This window comes from Panthera tigris, chromosome A2, assembly GCF_018350195.1.
Source record: "Panthera tigris isolate Pti1 chromosome A2, P.tigris_Pti1_mat1.1, whole genome shotgun sequence".
NCBI classification, from domain to species: Eukaryota; Metazoa; Chordata; class Mammalia; order Carnivora; family Felidae; genus Panthera; species Panthera tigris.
In genome coordinates this window covers 166,812,626-166,833,210 of record NC_056661.1, presented here as the reverse complement: position 1 = coordinate 166,833,210, position 20,585 = coordinate 166,812,626, and the positions used below count along the sequence as shown (strand labels likewise).

Here is a 20,585-nt window from a genome sequence, read left to right as displayed (position 1 = left end):
TCTACATATCGACCAAATAAGTTTGGACAGGTTACTCCAGATTCCTCAACTATAAAATGTGGGTTATAAGGGTATCTCCTTCGTAGGATTTTGATGAGTTAAGTATGAGGTAAGAACTTGGAATAATGAGTAGTACATGGTGAACACTCAGAAAAATAGTGTTGCTACCAATATCACCATCATCGTCACCACCACCACTATCATCACCATCACCACCATCATTACTTTAAGCGCCAGCATCATCACCATCACCACCATCACCATCATCACCACCATCATCACCATCATCGCCACCATCATCACCATCATCACCACCATCATCACTATCATCACCATCACCATCATTATCACCATCATCACCACCACCATCACCATCATCACCACCATCATCACCATCATCACCATCACCATCATCACCACCGTCATCACTATCATCACCATCACTATCACCGTAATCACCATCACCATCATCACCACCACCATCATAATCACCATAATCATTACTATAATGACCACCATCATCACCACCATCATCACTATCATCACCATCAGCATCACTATCACCATCATTATCATCATCATCACCATCACCATCACCGTAATCACCATCACCATCATCACCACCACCATCATAATCACCATAATCATTACTATAATGACCACCATCATCACCACCATCATCACTATCATCACCATCAGCATCACTATCACCATCATTATCATCATCATCACCATCACCATCACCATCATCACCATCACCATCATCACCACCATCATCACTAGCATCACCATCATCACCACCACCATCACCACCATCACCATCACCATCATCACCACCATCATCACTAGCATCACCATCATCACCACCACCATCACCACCCTCATCACTATCATCACCATCACCATCACCATCATTATCATCATCATCACCATCACCATCACCATAATCACCATAATCATTACTATAATGACCACCATCATCACCACCATTATCACTGTCATCACCATCACCATCACCATCATCACAACCACTATCATCACCATCACTGTCCATCATCACCATCACCATCATTATCATCATCACCATCACCATCATCACCACCATCATCACCACCATCATCACTATCATCACCATCACCATCACCATCACCATAATCACCATCACCATCATCACCACCACCATCATAATCACCATAATCATTACTATAATGACCACCATCATCACCACCATCATCACTGTCATCACCATCACCATCGCCATCACCATCATCACCACCATCATCACTATCATCACCATCACCATCACCATCATTATCATCATCATCACCATCACCATAATCACCATCACCATCATCACAATCACTATCATCACCATCACTATCCATCATCACCACCACCATCACCATCATCATTATCATCATAACCATCATTATCATCACCACCATCATCATCACCATCACCATCACCACCACTATCATCACCATCACTATCCATCGTCACCACCACCATCATCATTATCATTACCATCATTACCATCATCACCATCATCATCACCATCACCATCATCATCACCACCATCATCATCACCATCATCACCATCATCCTCACCATCACCACCATCACAATCATTGCTATTTCCATTGTTATTGCTGCTGCAGCCACAGTTCCACAAAGAGTGTTTTTTCAGATGTTTAAAGTTTTTAAGAGTGGCGGATTTTCCAGAGAAAACCATGAAAGTATGGATGATATTTTCTAAACTGTACCTTGTAGTTAATATGTGTCTCTATCGGGAAAGAAATTCCCAATAAAAATTCCCAATAGTGAGAATTCCCAATTGGTGAGAAACACATACCCCTGACAATGAGAGTGCCCCGTGGGACTCAGGAGGGAGTAACCCAAGTAAACACGGTCCATCTTCTGACCATAACAGCACTCTAGGTGTGCAAACGTGGGCAAGCTAGTGTGCTTCCCTGACTCTCAGACCCTGCTGTCTATAAGGGAGGTACAGTATACGGCCTCACAGACTGGTCATGAAGCTCAGGGCGTCTCACAGCACAGAGCCGGGCACACCTGAAGCGTTCTGTCTTTGTGGCTGTGCTGCAGGAGGTACAGAGGAAGCACGTTGGTCATTCAGGGCAACTACTGAACTTGGCTTCGAGCAATAAGGACAGACTTCATCAGGGACGAAACGTTGCATCACATCGTGAGGGAGAATGGGAGGAAAGGACAGAAGGGCCTGTTTTGAAGAAGGAAATAAAAAGCACACCGTCCCTGAGTTTAACTGGGGGAGCTGAAAGGATCTCTCCTGTTTTGTAAAGCATCAGTCCTTAAAAATATGTAGGGTGTTGTCAGCTTTCACCTTTGAAAAGCTTAGCTCTGGTTGCCTTTTTCCTGGTTTTGTCACTTACAGGGGTCTGTGAAAGGTGCCAAAATTAAGACCTTCCTATTATTTTCAAAAATGGTGGGGGAACCTGGGTGGCTCAGTCAGTTAAGCATCTGATTCTTGATTTCGGCTCAGGTCATGATCTCATGGCTTGTGAGATAAGCCCCTTGTCGGGTTCTGCACTGACAGCGAGCAGCCTGCTTGGGATTCTCTCTCTCCTTCTCTCTGCCCCTCCTCTGCTCCTTCTCTCTCTCCCTCTCTCTCTCTCAAAAATAAATAGGCATTAATTTTTTTTTTAACATTTTCATGGTGAATCTTCAGGCATGAATGAATGGGCCACCCGGCCAGAAATGAGGACACAGTGGCACTCAAAACTTTCTCGAGAGGAAAAGACTCAGAGTTCCGGTGGTCACTTTCCTCAGTGTTCTGTGATTCTTCTTTGCTTGGGAATGTGAAGTCAAAATATTTCGATAGATATTGTCTATGAGGAGAGGTTTAGCTCTTGAAAAGGAAGGTCCAGGAAAATGTGATAAATACAACAAGTTATCATATCGTTATAATGCCTGATGTTGTAAACTCAGGGAGAGCCGTTCCAACTCGGGCTGTTTGAGCAGTAAGAAGGGACGTTTTAACGCCCTTCCTCGTAGCAGGCGTGACGTGGACGGAACAGGGCAACTCCAGGGCTGTAGCCTTTCCAAGAGCCCCCTCGCCAAGGGCATCCAGTTAACCCCTTTCGTCCTAATTAGCGGCAGCAATTGAGATCCACCTGACCCATCGTTGACCTCTGTTTTGTAAACTTTTTTGGAATTTAATCTTGTAGGTTGTTCACACGAAACACTGGGAGTCAGGATCTGATGTTTAACTTACTTACGAAAGTACGGCACAGCCCGGGGTCCACTGCCCCCCTCACTTGCCCCCCTCGCCATGCCTGGAATCCACCCTCCTCCCCGCCTCCTGTGCCGTCTCTTATTGGAGTAGTTCATGGCTCGTAACCACGGGGACCTTTAGGGCACGATCAGGTTTCGTGATGTCCCTGCTAAAGCTTTGCACCAGTTCCCGTCCTGACCTGTGGCCCTGACCCTGCACCACAGTGACCCCTGCCCTTACCTTGACCTCACCCCCTCCGCATTTGCTCGTGGACCAAGCAGTCCGCTCACCCCCATCCCCACCCCCCGCCCTTGGGCCCTGAGCCCGCAGAGCATACTCCGGAGTCTGCTCAGTTGGCCTTGTCCTGTGGGCACCAGCCAGCTGTCCCTCAGCGGGCCTGTCCTGGCTTCCAAACTCACACAGCCTCCTGCCATACACCCCCAGCATGTAAACCTCTGCTCCTCGATTCAGAGCCCTGCCGTGGTCTGAAATTGTCCTGTTCACTTATCGACCTGCTTGCTTGGGGTCGGCACTGCCTTAGAGGAGAAGCTCCATGCAAGTCGGGGACGGCGGCCGGGTCTCCCTGGGGTCCCCCACTGGGTTTGGTGCCCAGAAGAGCGCTCGCTTTTAAAAGATTCTGTGGACACATTTAAAATATGTACAATTCATTAATCAGCTCACTGATTAATTAGATGCAAGGACTATTAAGCTGGTTCATCTCCTTGCATCTATATTTCATTTTCCGTATCTACTAATGGTTTTTGATTGAAACCACTGTATTTGTTGCTCTGCTCATAATTACATATGCCTTTGAAATTTGGTGACGTCTGTAACAATTCATAACGTATGTTACCTTTGTTAATGACCTCTGATTTGATTCAACTAGCTTTTCCTAAGCCTGGCTTTGATAATTCTGGGGCTGAAACAAAGGTATTTCTGTTCTCTAATGATTTTGTAAGATGCTCTCCCCGTGTTCACACAGTTTGATCTAAACAAGATCAAATGGGTTTAGATATAGTTCAAAACAAAATATTACTTAGTTCTATTAATCATATCTTGAACGTTTTATCTTAATTGTCTGCTCTAAGGAGACGTAGTTCAGCCATTTATTTGTTGTGTGTTTAAGCCTTGTGTGTGCCAGGCACCGCCCAGCTGCTATGGAAGATCCCGGAAGACCCCAGGGAAGGGAAGCGGTCTTAGGCCTGGGCCCTCAGGATCCCACAGGAGCCGAGAGTCAGTGCACCAAGGACTGTGTAGGTGGCATGTCCACGTGAGACCTGCCGAGTGCTGGGAGCAGACCTAGACTTCCCGGCTGACGCTGTGAGGGGGGGCCCTGAAGGATAAGGCGGCCACTGGGGAGGCCACGTGGCTGGAGTCTGACCGGTGGAGCTGAGGACAGACGCTTGGACAGGAGGGTTGAAAAGGCAGAGGCCCAGAGAGCAGCATGGCCTGTTTGGGGACAAGAAAAGGCCTGTTTCAGGGGACGCAGGGTGTACGGGAGAGGCCTGCCCCGTGGGAACGTGGCAGGCAGGCCACACAGCTCGTGCATAAGCAGCAGTTAGCGGGCAGCCACGGAGCACTCTTGGTCAGAAAAGTGTTGGGGTCGGAGCTCTGCCCCGGGGAGGTCTGTGCATTCACGACGTGGACGTGGACGTGGCAGAAACTGAGCTGAGCTGGTCCCTGACTGAGGGTTGGTCTGACTGCACGTCGGGCAGTGCATCTGTGCTGTGACTGTGCTTCCTCGCCAGCCTTACAGCAATGCAGATGTAGGTGATGAGCCTTAGATCAGCGAGGACCCCCGTGCCCGGGGCAGCGAGGGTATGGGGTGCGCCCCGAGCCCTGGCTTCTGGGCCCCTCGGCCGGTGTTTTCTTCTGTCTCCCGAGTCGTCAGGCCAGATGTGCCTCGTCTGAAACTTGGCAGGGAATTTGGGGCTACAAAGTAAGTAAGGGTGCAGATGCTTGGAAATGAGGTGTGGACAGCAGCAGCACAGGCAGAAGGAGAAGCAGTGGACAAACCTCGGGGACGGATGCTGAGGTCAGGGGCCCAGGGCAGGGGAAGCTCAGAATGTGAGTTGCTCCAGGACCGAAGGGCACCGGCTGGTCAAGGGCTGGGAGAATGTCAAGGCGGGGCCATGCCTTTACGTGCCGGTCCTCAGCCAGCCCTGGCCTTGGCTCATCACCAGCCCTGTTGGGAGGGTGCCTGCTCCAGGAAGCCTTTCGGACCGCAGTTCTGCACACCCTGGATTTTCCCCATGGAACTGTGTGTCCTGCCTCTTTCCTCCCCCAGAGTCCACCAGTCTGCAAGCAGGAGCAGGGAGAGCGTGTAGGAAACGCACAGGAACGGATGGGGGTCCCACACTGCCGGGAGGCCAGTCTGCGGCCAGCTGCTTGGCCTCCCGGACACCCCAAGCCTCTTCTCTACCCCAGTCAGGTGTTCTCCACTTGCCCGAGGCCCTGTCTGCCTGGGGATCAGTTATCCCACCTGCCAGCGCCTCTCTTTCCAGACTTCCCTCCATCCCCTCCTGCCCGCCCCCCCCCCGGCCCCGGGTCAGGCCAGATCTTACCCCACACACACAGCAACCCGGTCCCGTGACCCACCGAGGTCTGAGGTCTTACTCACATAAGCCCTCTCCGATGGCTAAATCCAGAGGTGTCCACACTGAGGCTGGAGGGGCACCCCTCTAGCGCTGCGGTGTCAACATCGCGTGGCGTTCTGCTGGCGGACCCTGTAGCTCTCTCTGCTCGTTGCGGGTTTTGTCCGCACACTTCGCTGTCTTTGTCTTCTCAAAATAGACCCCTCCACGCCCACAGGAGACTGGCTTTCCCAGGGAAAGACGAGCAAAGCAGGGAGCTGCTGTTTGAAATGCGGGACTTTTCTTTGGGAGTTGAGGAGGAGGCCCCTCGGGAACCCCTTCCTGATCGAACCCTGGCACGGCACGGGCTCCACGCCAGGCCTCCGTGCCGGCCTCCAGGGTGAAGGGCACTGTCAGAGAGGGCTACCTGCAAGGTGTCGTCCAGTATTCATTCCGCAGAAAAGCTCGCAAAGGCTCTCAGCGCAGCTCGTAGGTGAACCCCCTGAAATGGATTTCCAGCAAGATCACAACATCGAAAGGCCGTTTTTCATTCTTCGTCGTCTTCCCAAAATATTTTGTCTTTGTTTTTACTCTTTGTTATTTTACATTGCCACGAAAAAAAATTAAATATAGATTTCTACAACCTCACAACAATGCTTTACATCGTCGTACAAATTCGCATCTTACCCGTTGCCTGAGGACTGGGCACTTGGTGTTAAAGGCAAGCCCGCTGCCTCAAGTAAGAGACACTGGGCACTGCCTCCCCCATTGGCTGCTGTGCATGGCCGTTCGTCACAGGACACATCGTACCTAACAGTTATTAGGTCTCGTACGTGGACCGGCTCGTGTGGCTCTGTGCAAGTCTGCTCTGTAAATCCTCTGATTATCTTGTAAAATTACCCTAAGTGATTATGTGCATACATATTGAAAACTGACTTCCGTCTAATTAGGAAAATGACGTAAGTCTGAAGACACGTCAGATTTTCACGGTAAAAGAGTGCTCGTGATTTTTCTCCTCTTTCCACTCCCCCTCCTCTCACCAAATGCTGTTGGTTATCTCCCTCGTGTAAGTTTTCTAAAATATTCACCCTTTAAAACCCATCCATCAGTCCTATCGACCCATCAGCCAACAGAGGCAGGACAGGACTGTCTTCTGTGAACCTGCCCCACGTGTGCAACCCTACGGCGGCTGTGGGCCTGGGCGCTCACCCCCACCTCAGCCACCTCGGGGCGTGGGGGCCAGGACGCACCTCCCGCCCCCCCCACCTCTGCTGCACATGGGCGGGCATCCTGGCTCCGGCCCAGAGCACGGTTCTGTATGGCCCCTGTTGTGGCTGTGCAATTCCAGCGGGTTTTCCCCAGAGGGACCACACAACCTCTGTTGTTTGGACGATGTCAGTGTTCTCTTGTCCTGGGTATTTGTCAGTCAGCAATTTAATGCATGGCCCGTGCGCTCCGGCTTCGTCCTTTAAGATCTGAGGCATTATTTGGTGCATTGCAGGTGCCTCTGTGAGTGTCTGTCATCCCTGGGAAGATGCGCATTTGAACCAGCAGGGAAAAAAATAGCATGATTGACGTGACTTTTGACATGATTTTTGTCAAGACGCAGGCATGCCATTTGCTGGAGAACCTGTTCTAATGAATGCCTTTTACACTGGCGAGCTGTGCAGTCTTGCCATCCGTCCCTTTCCTCCCACCTTGATATCCAAATGCCAATCACCGGGAAGAAAATTATGCTACTGAATGAGGTAGTGTGCAATTTACCCTCTAGAAATTGAACATTTACCGTAAGTGGTAAAGAAGGTGTTTTCTATACCTTGAGATAAGTTTGCGTATAAATCTCTGCCTCCGTATTTCTAATGCACGGACACCGAATGTGTACCTTTGCGAGTCATCCTTTTATATCACGAGCGCGTTAAAACACGTCTTAAAATTGCTTTTGTACACATGCGGTTAATAAGTTAAAGTACAGAGAGAGGTGTTTCCAGTTCACACCTTCCCCGGGGGCTCCTTCTGTCTCCGGTTCAAGGGGCGGCCACCTCGCCGGCAGCAAGGGCCAGCCACTTCCCGAGGCCTTCATTACTGCATTCCAATAAAGTGTGGTTTTTTTCTCTTCCCATCTTTTCTCTTTATGGGCTTGGGACTTGTGTCTTAATCAAAGTGTGCAAGAAATGTGCTTAATCGTCAGACACGGTGACACTTTTACGTGGTGCTCCAGTTAATTAATGCAGAATTGCTGCGGAATGTTGCAGAAAAACTCGTGATTTTCCATTTACATCAAATGAGTTTGCTGTGATTAATGTTATCATAGGAAATACCAAAGGAATTAATAATGATTAGGCCATTACTTCCAAGTGGCACTGAAGACTGAGAGATCTTTACTCATTACAAGAGCTTTAAGAAAACCCACCACCGTTGGTTTCTGTGTTCTGATGTACAGGTTGGACATGTTGGACTTGAACGGCGGGTCCCTACACTCGCCAAGTGACGTTTGCTTTTCAGTTCGTTCTTCTTCCGGAGCTTTTCAAATTTGGGTTCATGATGGGTTAAAATTTTTTTCAGTCTTTTTTTCTTTTTTTTTTGAGAGGTTAATGCTTCTAAACTTCATTTATTCATTCCCAAGAATGCTAAGTACAAATACAAATACGTATTCTGCACAAGGCCTCGAGTTACGTGATCGGGGGTAAGACCAAAGATAAACGTAGCATGGCCCCTCTCCTTGAAGAACCAGAGAAGGAAGCACCCGTATAAAAGCTCAGTTATGATCAGGTGTTATGGAAGCTGTCCTGGAGACGCCCAGAGGCGTGAACAGGCCGGGGAGCTGACGTTGGACCGTCTGAGAGGGCTTCATGGGAGCCACGAAATTTCAGCTGCTTCCGGAAATGAGTTTGTCAGATAGAAGAGAACAGAGGAGGTGCGGAGTTGAATGTGTCAGGGACAGGATGACCTTGAGTGTGTCTGGAGCACAGGGTGTGTGCACAAACACGTGTGACGGGGAGCAGAGCCCCTGGCCGGAGGCAGCAAGGCCACGGGGCAGGCGTGAGCCGCTCCTGGCCTTCATCCACGGAGGAAGCTCCAGCCAGGCTGTGCACGGGGGACCCCGTACGCTGTCTGCACACCCGCCCGCTTCACGGCCAGCCTGGCCGGGCCCGGGTGTCGCGGCCGCGTGGGGGTGGATGCTGTGGACCCGAGCTTGCCGGGACTGCCGAGCTGCCGCCCTGGTGACGGCCTGTGGACAGCCAGCGGCGTCCTGAACCGCACTCTGGAAGCCAGGTGGCTGAAATGGGAAAAGAAACGCACTGTTAGCGTGATGGCCTTGCAGACGTGTGGTTTTGATGGTTTGGGGCCCTTTCGGCCTATTGAGAGCGTCTGTGAACACGAGGCTCGTGCCGGTGGAGACAGCCTGCTCGTTTTCCTGACTCAGGTGCCACCCAGACGTTCGTGGCGCTCTGCTCCTTCTCGTAACATTGAGATCTTGGGTGGGAGTCGAGACCATCACTTTTCCTGCCCCCGTGTCGGTCCCGTCTGGGACATCGTGGCTTCCTAGTCCTTCCGGGCAGAGGGCCGAGGGCAGTGTGGCTCCACCTGAGGAGAGGGCTCGAGTGCGCGTCAGCAGGCTGTCGCCACAGCCCAGCTCTTTCCCAAGCGTGCGCTTGGTCTGGGAGCTGTCGTGGAGCATCGGAAGTACCCTTTTTAAAAAATTTTTATTTCTTTTGAGAGAGAGAGAGAGAATGCATGCTAGCAGGGGAGAGAGGCAGAGGGGGAGAGAGAGAGAGGGAGACAGAATCCCTAGCAGGCTCCACACCGTCAGCACAAAGCCCGATGCAGGGCTCAATCCCATGACCTTGGGAGGGTGACCCGAGCTGAAATCTGATGCTCAACCGACTGAGCCCCCCGGTGCCCCTGAAACCACCCTTAAACTGTGATTTCCCACAGCCTGGCCCCCGTGTTCTCTACAGAGGTGAGCTGGGCAGCCTTTGCCACAGGGAACATTAATTCCTGTCGTTTGGTGTTTTCCTGGGTCACCCCCCTACGCCCCCCTACAGTTCACCTCTTAGCGCCTGCACCTCCTGGGGGCCCCACGGGCCTGGTGACAGCGCCGCTCTTGCCTTGCCTGTGGTTGCAGTGCCCCCCCCACTCCCGGGGGCACCCCCCAAAGCCTCCTCTCTCCCTTTGGAGCTCGGGCTCTCCTGGCCGCTGTGATGACTCTCCGTGTCTGCCCCTTCAGGCCTCCCCGTGCCCACAAGCTCCAGATGCTGCACGGATGTTTCTATGTGGACACCTCCCTGCCAAACACAGCCCAGTTTCCTTGCAACCGGATTCAGCAACATGCCTGCTCCCCAGGTGCCCCTTTCCATCGGTGACCAGAGCCCCAGGTCAACCCTCCCTCCCCTCTGCACCCACAATTCAGACCACAGGCTCGGCCTCTCTGTGAGGTAGGCATGCCTCCTCGTTGCCATGGTTACCACCTGGTCCCTGGAGGCCTCCTCGCGTAGCCTGGTGATATGCAGACAGCCCACGCCAGCCTGCCCATCCAGACCTTTCTGGGCTGTGATTTCATCTCGGGAGTTAGGAGGCAGGGAGAATCCGTGGACAAACCCAGAAAGGAGAGTGGGCATTCAGACACGGTGGCCGAGAGAAGGCCTTCCGCTTCCTCACACAGCTTCTCTGGGGGCAGCACAGACTCGTAACTTGGCCTGGATCAGAAGCTTCCACAGGCACAGATTGAAAAGGAAATCTTCTGTGGCCTTTGGGACAGGCAGGCGTCTTCTTTCTTCTCTGGAAGCTTCCACTGAGCTGAGGAGAGAGCCCATCTCCACTGGACCACCCCACAGAGGTATGTGGGAGACTGTTCCTGCTCATCGGAGCTCCCCGGGACATGAGATTAGCTCCCACACGTCCAGATGACAAGTATCCACTTGGGTTTTGCCTCCCTTACCTTCTCCACTGTGTGCGTGGAGATACGGGGACACCAGGAATTCAGTTACAAAACAACAAAACTATGTGTGGTGTGCACCACGGGGCTGTAGACGCACAGGTGGCTCCTTCCCTGTGCTGGTGCCCCCGGAGGTGCAGAGCAGGAGAGCTGGCGTTCCCCGGCCTCTGCGTGCCAGGAAAATGGAAGACCAAAGATGCGAAAGAAGGTGCCCTTCCCCAGAGTTGGAACCCTTGTTGGGCTCTGCCCGTCTCCACCCCTGAGATCCCAGGCATCCGGGAAAGCAGAACAGCTGAAAAGCAGAACGTACCGGTCCCCATCCTCACGAGCAGCGCTGAACCCCCGGAAGCCTGTGGAAACTCTGGGCGGCAACCCCCCCCCCCCGGGCTGATGTGGCGGCCACGTGCTCCCCATCGATCAGTCACGCTTTGCTTATCCTCCTGTGGGAGGATTAGTGGTCGGCATTCTGGAGCGTGGCCGAAACGCCCACCGGGCGCGCTGGGCAGTGAGTGGAATGTGAACCGTGCGGGGAAGTTCTCGACTCCCAGAGTTGGCTGTGGAGGGTTCTGCTTGAGGGCCGGGCCAGGCTGCCTCTTCTCACCATTAAATTAAGTGGTGTAAGGGAGGCAGAGGCACTTTGTAAAGCCTGAAATGCCACGCGCCTGTCTTTACTACTGGCTCGGAGGTGGGACCCTCACAACCCACAGGCGGGCCTGGCGGTGGGCCCCACACCCTTGGCCACAGCGAAAGCAGCCGGGCGGCCCGGGAGTGGTCACGCCTGTGGGGAACACGGGACTCACCGCGTGTGAGAGGCGTTCAAAGCACGTGCTCTGAGCGTTGCCCCAAGACCGTGCGCTAACTGCTCCCCGTGCAGGGAGGAACAGGTGGGGCGAGGCGCCGCCCCGGGGACCACACCTGCAGCCGGGCCCTGCGCTCCGCCCGCTCACGTCTCCTCCAGGTGGCTTCGCGTCCCACCAGCCCTGGGTGCTTCTGGCCGCTAGACCTCAAAACACGGAGGGCCGGCTGGGCTTTGGGGCTTTGGCCGAGGGAGCTGTGAGGGCCCTTTATGACTGTACGTTTATCTCCACTCCTCTTTACCTTTATTTCCCCTGATGATCCGTCCCCGGGTCAATCGTCTTCCGTTACAGAAGACCAGCCAGACACTGTTTTGAGTTTCCGCTCTCCTCGTTTATTTTCCCGCTCTCTCTCTCTCTCTCTTTCTGGCAGCTTTATTGAGTGTACCGTGAACAGCATGTAGTTAATGGTCACTCTGGGAGCCAGTAAGCACCCTTCTCCACCTGAGGTGTGTTTGGCCCTTGAGGGAGGGTGCCCGCAGCTCCCCGGCCGGAGCCTCCAATTACAGCCTGCCGAGGTCTAAGCACAGGAGCGGCCAATGTTACTTACGAATCCCGACTACACGAGCGAGGCAGAGGCATCGTCTGCGTTCAGGGGCCAAGCCCTGCGGCCTCGGAGGCCCAAGCAACTTCTGGGGAATCACGGGAAGCTGGCAGAGGGCACAGCCACTCAGCAGTTACGGCTGGCCAAGCGCCCGCCCTCCGGGTGATGTTGTGTGGACCAGGATACTCAGCTGAACCCGAACCCTCCGCGGCCGTGGGATGAATGGGGGACGCTGTGCTGTGGCCCTTGTCCTTGTTGGCAGGGCCAGAGACCCGACGCCCAGTGATGAGGAACAGCCCTGGTAGAGCGAGCTCAGCGCCTTGTCTGCTCTTACCCACCAGCATAACCGGACGTCCTCTCCTAACCGCCAGGATCTGTGAGTGTGTGACCTTACGTGGCAAACGGGACTTCGCAGATGAGATTGTTAAGGGCCTTGAGAGGGGAGATTGTCCGCACAGACCCGGAGTTCACAGAGGTCCGTCAGGTGGAGAGAAGGCGCAGTCCGTGGGAGACAGGACCGGGAGGGAGGCACAGGGCGATGCGGCTTTGCTGGCTTTGAAGCTGGAGGAAGGGCCACACCCGAATGATGCGGGAAGGGTCTGGAAGAGGGAAAGGTTCTCCCTGGGGCCTCCAGAGGGGAGCCAGCCCCACCAACACCTGCAGACCAAGTTGGTGGGGATGTGTTGCCTCGGTCACAGAAGGCCAAGACCCATCCAAACCCGGGCCTTTTTGGAATTCAGTTCTTTTAAAACTATGATCGATGATGATGATGATGGTGGGGAGCAGAAAGAGGAAAAGGAGGAGAAGAGGGACCAAAGCAGGACCTTTTTCTTCCGTGGGAAGGCATGTAAGCCAGGGACAGTGGTCTGCTGGGAGAGAGCCTGTGTTCAGAGTCCCTTCTGGAGGTTTTCTAGACCATAAACCTTGCTTCCTGATGCGGCAGGTTAGCGGGAGAGCCCCAGGGCGGGAGTCAGACCCTGTGGGGTAAACTGTGGTCCTCCTGTGACTGGGTGTGACCCGAGCCCCCCGACTGGGTGCCCACGTGGGTGAGACCACGGGGCCAGTGTCCCCACGCATGGGTCAGTGAGGGCTGGCTCCTAGGGCACACGGGAGGAATGGGAGGTTCTGGGGGGCCCGGGGGTTAATGGACGGTCCGTGATCTTCCTTTAGACACATTCTGGGAAACACACTGTAACTGTTCGGTAACGGCGGGGGCTGTTTGTAAAGCAAGGGGGTCTTTGGAAAGTCTTATGTTATTTGGGCATCGGGACGCTGCGTTGGGTGTAAGCAGAGAGTGGCAGTAATTTGGGACAGAGGGAGATGGAGAAGCCATGCTTGTCTGGGACCAGGACCCTTGTCAGGCTCTGACTGTGCCTGGCCCACAGGGTAATTGAGGCTGGGTAGGTGTTGGGTGTGTAGAGAAGTACCCAGAACTTTCCGTCAGGGCTGACTTTGGTCTGAACGCCGGCTTCGGCACTTCGAGTGTGTGAACTTGGGGAAGCCACGTGTACTTTCTGGTACTTTCTTCAGGTTCTTCACGGTGAAGTGTCTGTACACGTTGTAGTCCGCCCAGTCCCGGCCACGGTCGACGGCGAGATGATCGTTACTTTATTTATCATCAAGAGAGAAATTGCTCCAATGGCCACATCCTGTCTCGCCATTGGCAGTGTGATGCACGTTCACTCCAGAGATGCTGAAACGTGGAGAGCCGTGTGTCTTGGGATCAGTGGACTATAGCAATGCCCGCCTCGCACGGAAGGCTAAACGAGTGTTGGCTCACAGAATGCCGGCTCTTTCCAGTCTCTCTTACACAGACCTTCCTCTTCACCCGTTCTCACGCGCCCTCTGCCCGTCACTTTCTGGAATGTCACCTGCAGACGGGGTCACTGTATTCCCCAGTCTGGCTGGGGCAGCACTGGCTTATGCTGGCGTCCACTCTCAAAGCTTCCGTGTCTGGAAGGTGCGTGATATTGTGGCCCTATTTGCGGCGAACAGATGCCAGGAAGCCGAATCCCACGCCCACCATGTGGCTGAGAAATGGGCGAGAGGAGGATGGGTGTGTATACAGATCGTGGTTGCCCCTGGAGCTCCTCGAGGGCAAGAACGGGACCGGGGACTGTGTGCCTGCAGGAGCCCCAGTCAGCTCACCAGCTCTGCCTCGGGCTGTTGTTAATGGCAGCGACACGTGTTGGAGACGGGACGCCCACGGCCATTCTGTGCCTGCACCCTGCACCGTGGCCTGCACAGGGTTACCGGATGGACCGTTTGACCACATTAACTGATCGTTACGGTGGAAAGCTTCAGATTTAATCACTTTAAATGCAAATGGATGAGTTCCTCTCAAGCTCAAATTGTCCTCCAGTTTTACTGTCTTGACCAATTCAAGTGATCCTGTTGCTTTTTCTAGTGGCCGAGAAGCAAAATGTTAGACCCCAAACCATCTTCATATCTTAGTAGTCACCCAACCCAGCAGTTCCACCTCTTGCCACGCTTAGGAATTACCTGGGAGGACTTTTAAAATACTGGAACCCAGGGCCCATCCCCTGACTAATAAACCAGACTTCCGGCGGAGGGGGGGGGGTCCAGCTCTGTGCCCCAAAACCACGCGTCCCAGGACAAGAGCCCCTGTCTGGTCTGGTGTCCTTACAGAAAGGAGTTATGTCGAGGGCCCGCGAGCTTGGACGCAGGGGCCGGGGAGCCAGGCTGAGCTCCCAGCGCTGCTCCCCGCACCCCCCACGGTATGCGGGGCACACACGGCTGAGTCCCACAGGGGAGAGAAGACCACAGGTCGACCCTCAACAGCCTCTTACAGGTAAGAAATAACATGTGTTGGGAATAGTTTTCATCTAAAAAATATATACTGTCTGAACTTAACCAGGGCGCGTGACATAAAGATGGGATTTAATGATAGAAATTACGTTTCATCCGTGTGATGGTCACCGTTGTTAAACTTGAAAGGTAAATGCTCTTAGTGACTAGTGTCAGCACTGGTTTGGCGTCTCCGGTCTGGACTTTCTCTGCTGGCACAGAAGTGCCATGGTGCTAAGTGAGGTAGGCTGGCTGTGGAGAGGTGTCGCTGTGCTTTGGGGACGAGTGTGGGCCTGACCCAGGTCTCCGTTATCGGGACTCGTGTTCCAAGTGTGGACAGTTTCCGTCGGGGCCACGTCGGTGTTGCAGGGATCCTTTATGTCTGTGGAACTACGTTCTAGAGAAAATGTTAAGTAATTAAACCCAAGCTAATGGACTATTTCGCGACTGAACTGATGTCTATAACACATATCCGCTATAACTCTGTTTAAGAACGGAGTCTTAACCACGGCATATTTTCTGCTTAAAGAGAAATCATAAAACTGAATCAGTTCTTAATTATTTCAGTCCTAGATCGCAGGGATGCGCTCACTAAAACACCTTCTGTCCCTAGTGACAGTACTCCCCGAATTAACTCTTCCCACGTGACGGAATCGTCTGATTCCCCCACTGGACCGCACAGCGGGAACAGCATGCTGTCGGTGGTCACGCTGCCCACGTGGTCACACGACACATTCCCGAGGCTGTAGGAGGTGAGGGTGAGTATTTGCTGAGCGCTGTGTGCCCAGCACTGCACCACGTGTTTGCTACTTAATTCATTTATCCCCATGCCTTCTTATGACATGGGAAGGCCATCCCCAGCTTTGAGGCAGGAAAACTGTGGAAGGAACGGTTTAATAATATATCAGCATCACGTGGCCAATAGGGTCGCTTGTCACCATTTCAGGGGCCACACACTAATGCCCAAGGTCTTTCAAATGGTGGGACATGGGGCCAAGAACGGCAGAAGGTCTGTGTGACTCCATAGTCCATGCAATACGTCCCCACACTGGATAATAGTAAATTCTCCAGAAACAGGGTCTACGAGCTTGGCCCTTGTAAACCCTTTTGGGCTGTGGTTGGGATGGGTCCTGTTGCTTCCTCTCGAACTTGTCCCATGGCATCTGTAAGTGGGAACAGGTATCAGGAGCTGTCAACGCTGCAGCCATTGCCCTCCGAAACCCTTCCAGAGGATCCTTTCTTCACTCTGCCAGCATATATCTTTTGACTTCCTACTGTGTGCAGGCAGCACTGGACTCCGACACACAGAGATCGATAAAAAGGCAGGGCTCTGAATTCAGGGCTGTTACTCTTGAGATACATAAAATAATCCACACATCAGGGGCGCCTGGGTGGCTCGGTCGGTTAAGCATCCGACTTCAGCTCAGGTCACGATCTCATGGTTTGTGGGTTCGAGCCCCGCGTCGGGCTCTGTGCGGACAGCTCGGAGCCTGGAGCCTGCTTCGGATTCCGTGTCTCCCTCTGTCTCTGCTCCTCCCCTGCTCGTGCTCTGTCTCCCTTTCTCCCAAAAATGAATAAACATTTAAAAAATTAAAAAAAATAAAATGATCCACATAGCAAATATTTCCCGAAACATAAAGTAAACACCCCTGAGCTTCAACATTTCATCCGCATGCCCTCTGATTTCAAATGTCAAAACTTATTATTGAAAATAAGCCTGCTGGTGACTGAGCTGAAAAATTCTACCATTACTCTGTGCACCTGAGCATTACTGCATTAAAATCAACACCAAAAAACTGGAAATTGGAAGGGAATGGTCTTCCTACCCTTAAATGTGCACTTAAAAAAAATGTAACCGTGGTATAGTTTCCATACAGACTAATGTTAGTTGTAGGTGTGCAACGTAGTGACTCAACACTTCATACGACACGCGGTCTCATCACAAGTGCATCGTTAGTCCCCATCACCTGCTTCCCCACCCCCTGCCCACCTCCCTCTGGTGGCCCTCAGTGTGTTCTCTGTAGTGAAGAGTCTATTTCTTGGCTTGTGTCTCTCTCTTTTTTTTTTCCTTTTCCTCATTGGTTTTTTTTCTTAAATTCCACATGTGAGTGAAATCATAGGTTATTTGTATTTCTCTAACTTACTAAATGTGTAAATTTCAATTCAGATCTCATCCTACTAACACCATGATTTCCCATCACAACCAGAAAACAGAAATATTTTTGGTTGTTTATGCTGATCCACAAACAAATTTTCAAGCATGTTGTTTCCCTCTCAAGTACCAAGAAAAATGGAAGACCTTGTGGTTTTTTTTTAAAGTAAATGAACCACTTTTTTTTCTCCTTAATTTATTTAAACTGTTTCACAAAATCCTCCCATGTGTCAGGTGCCTACGGGGGCAGGCGGAAGGCTCTGGAATCCCAGCACTCAGTGTCTGCCCCAACGTGTGTGCGCCACAGGGCACCAGGGCCTCTTTGTCAGGAATGAGAAGGTACAATTACAAGGGGCGCCTGTGGATTCGTCGTTCCACAGGACCTGGGATGCCCCAGATTTGGCGGTACTCGGGGTGTCCACGCTGACACAGGTTTAATCGGTGAACCTGGCAAGGGAGGGGGTGGGCAGGGCGCAGCCTAGCGGCCCCTGTGAGTGGAAGCCTCCCCGTGAGGTCTGGCCCCCCGGCCGTTCCTCAGCAAGAAGCCTGTTAAGGTGGCGTAACCAGAATGGCGTAACCTACCCTTCGTGTCTCCCCTTAGTAATTTTCTACCCATTTACCCCCGTCTCTGCCCTCGGCTGTAAGTCCCCAGATGTCTTCGCCACCTTCAGAGTTCACCCTGGCCTTTCTCCCCTAACGCGGCGGTCTTGGCGTCTATCGCAGTAGTCCCAGACAAGATCTTCCTTACCGTTTCAACAAATGTCACGGGAAAATTTTTCTTTCGCAGCAATCCTCAACATCGTCTCTGGGACTCTGTCATCTTGAACACTGAAAGCCTGTCCCCATTCAACACTAGCTCCGCATTCCCCTCCCTCGCAGCCCCTGGCTGCACGGTTCCACCATCTCTCTCTCTGTGGATCGGACGACTCTCGGTCCCTCGTTATCGGTGGGATTATACAGCGGTTCCCTTTGGCATCTGGTCTGGTTCCCTCCGCACGTCGTCCTCGGGGTATTTCACTGCATGTGTGGAGCAACCACAGGCAGTTTATCCGTCCGTCCTTCGTGAACACTCGGGTTCCTTCCACCACTTGGCCGTCGTGAACGGTGCTGCTATGAACACGTGTGTACAAATATCTTTTTGAGTCCGTGCTTCCAATTCTTTCGAGCATGTACTCGGAAGTATAGTTGCTGGGCCATATGGCAGTGAGTTTAATCTGGCGGGGGTGGGGGGCTGCCACCGTGTTCCCACAGCGGCTGTACCATTTTGCCCTCTCACCAGCAGTGCGCCGGGGGTCGGGTCTCTCCACGTCTTTGCCAACACTCGCTTTGTTCTGGGTTTTGTGGGGTTTTTAAAACAATATGTGTCCTAAGGGGTATCTCATTGTGCTTATGATTTGCATTTCCCCGATGATTGTTGACGTTGAGCATCTTTTCATGTGTTTTTCGACATTTGTATATCTTTGGAGAAATGTCTGCTCAAATCCTTTGCCCGTTTTTTAAATTGAATCGTTTGGTCTTTTTGGTTGTTGAGTCTGTGAGTCTTTATATATTCTGTATATTAATCCTTTATAAGACACATGACTTGGAAATATTTTCTCCCATTCTGTGTGCTGCCTTTTCACTTTCTTGATAATGTTCTTTGATGCACAGAAGATCTTAAATTTGATGAAGCCCAATTTACTTATTTATTCTTTTGCTACCTGTGCTTTTGGTGTCCTATGCAAGGAATCCTTGCTAAATCCAGTGTCGAGAAGGCTTCCTCCTATGTTTCCTTTTCAGAGTTATAATTTTGCCTCTTACATTTGGGTCTTTGATCCGTTTGGGGTTCGTTTTTTAATATAGTGTAAGGTATAGGTCCAGCTTTATTCTTTTATATGTGGATACACAGTTATTCCTGCACCATTTATTGAAAAGGTTGCCCTTTCCTCATTGAGTGATCTTGGCAACCTTGTCAAAATCATTTGACATGTATGTGAGAATTTGTTTCTGAACTATATTATATTCCATTGTACTGTATGTCTGTCTTTATGCCAATCAATACCTGACTGCTTTGATGAATGTTACTTTTTAGTAGGTTTTGGTGATTTCAACTTTGTTCTTCTTTTCCAAGATTGTTTTGACCGTTCAGGATTCTTTGAGATCTTATATGAATTTTAGGATGGATTTTTTTCCTAAATGGCAGCACTGTAAAAAGTGAAGGAACTGCAAAAACATCATTGGGGATTTGACAGGGATTGATTGCATTGAATCTGCAGATTGCTTTGGGTGGGATTGACATCTTAATACTATTGACTGTTACTATCCATAAACATGGGACGTCTTTCCGTTTATTTGGGTCTTCTTTTATTCTTTCAACAATGTTTTGTAGTTTTCCATGTACAAGTATTTCACTTCTTTGGCTAAGTTTATTGTTAAATATTTTATTCTTTTTGGTGCTATTGTAAATGGAATTTTCTTAATTTCCTTTTCAGATTGCTCATTGTTAGTATATAAGAACAACTCATTGTGCAGGATATATTTTGTGTCCTGCAATTTTGCTGAATCCATTCACTGGTTTTAACAGTTTTTTTTTTTTTATGGAATTTTTAGGGTTTTCTACATATAGATCATGTCATCTGCAAACAAATAATTTTACTTCTTGCTTTCCAATTTAGATGACTTTTTTCTTTCTTTTCTTTTCTTTTTCTTTTTCCTTTTTTTCTTTTCTTTCTCTCTCTCTTTTTTTTTTTTGCTTAATTGCTCTGGTTAATACTTGCAATATTGTGTTGAATAGAAGTGGCAAACACAGGCATTCTTGTCTTTTTCCTGACCTTGCAGGAAAAGCTCTCAGTCTTTCCCCATTGAGTATGATGTCTGCTGTGGGTTTTTCTATGTGACCTTTATTATATGTGACCTTTAGTATGTGGCAGTATCCTTCTCTTCCTAGTTTGTTGAGTTTTTTTAATCATGAGAAAGGTGTTGAATTTGTTGAATACTTTTTCTGCATTAATTGAAATGATATGTCGAGTTTTTCTTACCCCTCTTCATTTTGTCACATTGATTAACTTTCACATGTTGGCCTGCCGAGAATAAATCACACTTGGTCATAATGTATAGTTCTTTTAATAAACAGCTGAATTCTGTTTGCTGGTATTTTGTTGAGGAATTTCACATGAGTATTCATAAAGGATACTGACATATACTTTCTTTTTTTGTAGTGTCTTAATCTGGCTTTGGTATCAGGATAATGTCGGCCTCATAGAATGAGTTAGAAAGTGTCCCCTTCTCAGTTTTTGGAAGAGTTTGGGAAGGATTGAGGTTACTTCTGTTTTTTTTTTTTTATAATTTTTTTTAACGTTTATTTATTTTTGAGACAGAGAGAGACAACGCATGAATGGGGGAGGGGCAGAGAGAGAGGGAGACACAGAATCGGAAGCAGCCTCCAGGCTCTGAGCCATCAGCCCAGAGCCTGACGCGGGGCTCGAACTC

At 50.8% G+C, this 20,585-nt stretch overlaps 1 protein-coding gene and 1 long non-coding RNA gene across 13 annotated transcripts in view; one reads left to right on the top strand and one right to left on the bottom strand.

Annotated features, from left to right (window-relative positions):
* Positions 1–20,585, top strand: part of PTPRN2 (protein tyrosine phosphatase receptor type N2) — an 809,627-nt gene that overhangs the window by 460,757 nt on the left and 328,285 nt on the right. The gene's annotated exons all lie outside the window — the stretch shown is intronic.
* On the bottom strand, positions 4,155–9,097 carry LOC122235945. 2 transcript variants are annotated; one of them, XR_006214099.1, is made up of 3 exons: positions 5,871–9,097; positions 5,267–5,548; positions 4,155–5,182 (listed from the first exon to the last, which is right to left on the bottom strand). It is a non-coding gene; the product is annotated as an uncharacterized LOC122235945 (long non-coding RNA). The 2 variants fall into 2 exon arrangements; XR_006214100.1 differs by having other exon boundaries at positions 4,155–5,548; positions 5,871–6,325; positions 6,511–9,097.